Below are 4,589 nucleotides of genomic sequence, written 5' to 3'. Positions count from 1 at the left end.
CATTAGAGACGTTTTTGTAATATGCGGTGATTCAACCTCATTTCAACCTAAACTAGACAGTAAAAATAATATCATGATCAACCAACCTCTTACTGCACTGAGTCAGCTGCATCTGATGCAAACCAATTGTGTAGTAGAGGACGCCTTTAGATCCAAGTACCCTAGAAACAAACAGTATACCTTCTTGAAAGATGCTTCTGGCACCCGGATAGACCGTATCTACCTTTCTTGCCACTTCTCCAAAAAAATACAAGATATAATCCATCTCAACTCCTTATTCTCCGACCATAAAGCGGTTGAACTCACCCTTAACCTTGGGTCCGCACGATGGGGGAGAGGGAAATGGAAACTGAATAATTCCATTCTTGAGGACATTGAGTACCAGACTCTCATCCGTGAGTTTTGGTCTGATTGGAAGGGTAATAGACCCGACTACGAAGACCAAACCTCCTGGTGGGAGGAAGGTAAAGCTAAAATTAAAACTATCTCGATCCGATACTCAAAAACTAGAACCAAATCTATCAAAGCTGAAATTGAAAACATACAAAACGAAATAAACGAAATTGAAACTTACCTTACTTTAGACCAACAAAATAAAACCCGTCTGGAAACACGGTACTCAAACTTGAAAAAAAAAGAAAATAAAATTAATAAAGGCATTCTGATACGATCCAAGTTGCCTTTCGAGGATTCCGACATTGAAAATCTCGGAATGTTTCGAAAGACAGAATTGGATAATTCGACCAGAAAGGAGATACGGAAACTGGAAGATAAAACTGGGAAGATTGGAAGACATCCTCAGCATTGTCCAGGCCTTTTATAAGGACCTGTAGGGAAGGGTGGGGTAAGTTGAGCCATCCCCTCTTAATGCCTTCTGGGAAGAGGTATAACTTAGAAGGTCCACTTGTTAAGACAATGTAAGAGTTACTTCCCTTTAATGTCAATGTCAAAGAATTTAGAAGCTTAACAAGGTTTAACAACTTTGAGTGTTTTTCACCAAGAAAAGTAAAATATTCGTTTTAAGGTATGTAGTTTAATTTCCTCAATACTAGTCCATATTTCTGATATCTTCTTGCACTGTGCAATAGTTTGAAATGTTGGCTTTGATCATGTAATCTTATATTAATGTAGAAACCATGTGCTTGTTGCCCTGCCATGTTGAATTTTAATAAGAGTGGGGTAAGTTGAGCCAATAAAGATGGGGTATGTTGAGCCATGATCAACTTGCCCCATATGTGGCTCATCTTACCCCAATATCATCAACACACGTTCATAATTACATCAACACATTCTGACTATTACATATATTGACTTCGTTGTAGTTCAAGTTTCCGGGAAATCTCGTAAAATTAACTACATAGCAAGAGTTGATCTATTGGACGGAAATGAGTATGAAGGTGTAGTCCTTCAGAAAGTTTCCGGAAAAATAGATTCTGAAGGAATATCTTTTTGATATTTTGATTATTGATAATTGTATGTGGGCTATTATGAACATTGTTTTTCATTTAAAGGGGAATAATGTTCAGTATTTTCGATGGTCAATTTAGGACTAGAATATACATAAATAGCCTACCAAAGTACTACAAATGCACGAAAATCATATAATTCCTCCAATTTCATCCCTACCTTAATATTTATCCTTCATTTTCTCTATCAAATGCCTTTCCTGGTCGTATGCCAGTAAAGCCAGATCAATACGTTTTTCATCCGCATACTTTATTAGACTGTCAATCGGGAGCAGGTTATTGATAATGTTTTTGCCTTGACCTGCTCCCGATTGAGTGTCTAACAAAATATGATTTAATACTTTGTTTAGCCTATCGGCGATCACTTTGGTAATGATCCTGTAGTCTACCGTCAGCAGAGATATGGGTCTCTAGTTTTTTAAATCAGGTTTTGAGCCTTTATTTTTGAAATTGATGGTTAGTATGGACGTCTTCATGCTGTCAAAGAGTTCATGTCTAAAATATATATTATTGATGGTATCATGAAGATCGTCCTGCAGAATGGGCCAAAACTTGCAGTAGAATTCCATGGGAACCCCATCGATCCCCGGGAATTTATTGTTTTGAAACCCATTCAATGCTGTAAAAAGTTCTGATTTAGTAATATGAATAATATTATTGATTTTTGTTTGTTCTGCAGGCGGTAGACTATTGACCTCGGACTGATCGATGTAGTCCGTTATTACGTCCCTAGCGATGAAGTCGGATGTGTAGAGGGTTGTATAGAACTGCTTTAAGAATATCTGTTTTATTAGCACGAATTTTGCCGATGATATCTGAAATTTTATCTATTTGCTTTTTGGAACCAACTTTTTTGTCCAACTCAATTTTTCTAGAAATATCTAAATTTGCTTCATAGCTAGGTTCAAAGGGAGTTTTTGATCGAATTAGCGTCCCTTTGTTCATGGTGTTTTGTAACAACTTAATTTCATCGATCAGTCCGCGGTGGATGTTGCCAAAGTGCTCTAACTGCAGAAGTTTATCCCTGAGTTTTTCAGATCGACATCGACTATACTGTATTGAAATGTCTTTGATGTGGCCTTTCCCTGTTTCCTACCAAATAGGCTGGTCAGGATGCCTTCAGATCAGTGACTGATCTCCTCCCCAGTAAATCTATCAAAATACTAGGAATTCATTTTGGGGCAAATCAAGTTCAATACAATTGGAATATAAATATAGCAAAACTCACAGGATTACAATATACTTATATTAAACGGGCCAGGAATTTCTCCTTCAGGGAACGTCTGGTGGCGTTAAATGCTTACATTGTAAGCATTACTTTGTATGTTATGAAGATCATCCCCCACCACCCGATATCATAAAAAAAATCGATAAATTTATTTTCAGTTTCTTCTGGGCCGGTGAGTCGGAATCAATCAAAAGGGAAACCCTCATGCTGCCACGAGACAAAGGTGGCATATAGACATTTAACTTACAAAACAAAATAAAAATCAATAATCTCATACTTATAAATAAATTTGCACTAAATTCACCGGACACACCGCACGCATGGATGGCACTTCTCAAATACTGGTTAGGCATTTCACTACAAGCAATGTAATCACCCTAGTCTCACCACCCTTTATCGCTGCTGTCAAATCTACCTATCTTGAACACTCATCTATTATAGACTTCTCCTGCAAAACTACCAGCAAAATTTTTAATCATAAACTTCTGTCTCTCTCTAATCACAAACCTAAATAACTTCTAGAACTCCCTTCCCTAGATATTCAGTCTGCCTCAAACTTTCAGCAAAACAATCTTCTTTCTTTCGGCAAAAGTACTTCTCCTACCTTCTCCTGCACTCTGGTCTCTACACTAAACCTATCCAGCAGACTCGCACCTTCTATACTATTGACACCAACTGTTCTTACTGTAAACACTCACCAGAAACTCTGTTGCACCTTTTCACCTCCTGTACACATCTCCTGCCACTTCGCAATTTCTGCACCACCCATATCCATAACATCACTGCCGATAAACCTTCACTCTACCAGACCCATACTTTAACCTCAGTACATATACTGAGCTACAACAAAAATACCTACTAACACTAGTAGGTAACAATCCTATATCTTAGAGTTGGGATCTCAGGGCCTCTACTCCCCCCCCCTTCCCCTGGGGTTCTTCTAGCTACTACATAGGACCATTAACAACACTAGCCCGTAACGTCCCAGTGGTGAAGCCGAGTAACCCTGGAAAATGATAAACTCTTCTCTGAAGAAATGTACTGTGTGTCTTGCTATCACTTGTATATTATGAGATCGTTTTATCTGAGTGCTAAAGGTACTGGCCAAGAGACTCACATCACGTTAGTACTCTAAATTCAACATGCCACCAAATGTGTTAGACACCGTACTGTCCACATCACGTTAGCTCTATAGATTCAGGGTATCTCTGTGTTGCGGTGGTAGGTCTGGACATTTTTGTTCCAACCTAGGGAAATATATATTTTTGTATGAGATATCTTGAATTATAGATCTAACATAATATTTGATAATTTTTGGAAGTGTATCGATTAGATCCACTCCGATGCGGGTGGATTTATATCGAGACATATTTGTCTTCATATAAAAATGCAAATGGCTTCCGGATATTGTATTATTACGGCATTCGTGTATACATCATAAATCTTGTTATTTATAGTCATTTCTAGTCTATCAGTCATTTGAGCCTTTTGAACATTTATATTCTTAAAAACCTATTTGTATATCCATAATCCTCTCATAATAGAAAAACCTCAAATTTGTCAAAAATCTGAAATATTTCGAATCTTCCTATTATTTCAAGTATTTAAGAATCTTGAAAGATTCAAGTTTTCAAATACCCAGAGTTTCGAAATTTTTGAAAAAATTTCAAATTTTTCAGATTTTGAAAAAAATTTCAAAAATTCCAGATTTTGCAAAAATTTCAGATTTTTCAAAAAATCTCAAATTCTTCAGAAATCTCAAATTTGTCAGAAATCTGATTTTCAGAAATTTTTTCAAAAACTCTAAATCCATCTGGCATTTTCCCCAAATTATTCCTTGTTGACATGTTATGTAACAGAAGGAAACGAACTTTCCAATTCCTAGTTGGCATATT

This window comes from Lottia gigantea, assembly GCF_000327385.1.
Source record: "Lottia gigantea unplaced genomic scaffold LOTGIsca_318, whole genome shotgun sequence".
NCBI lineage: Eukaryota > Metazoa > Mollusca > Gastropoda > Lottiidae > Lottia > Lottia gigantea.
The sequence above is the reverse complement of the archived record's forward strand: the minus strand, read 5'-3'. Positions refer to the sequence as shown.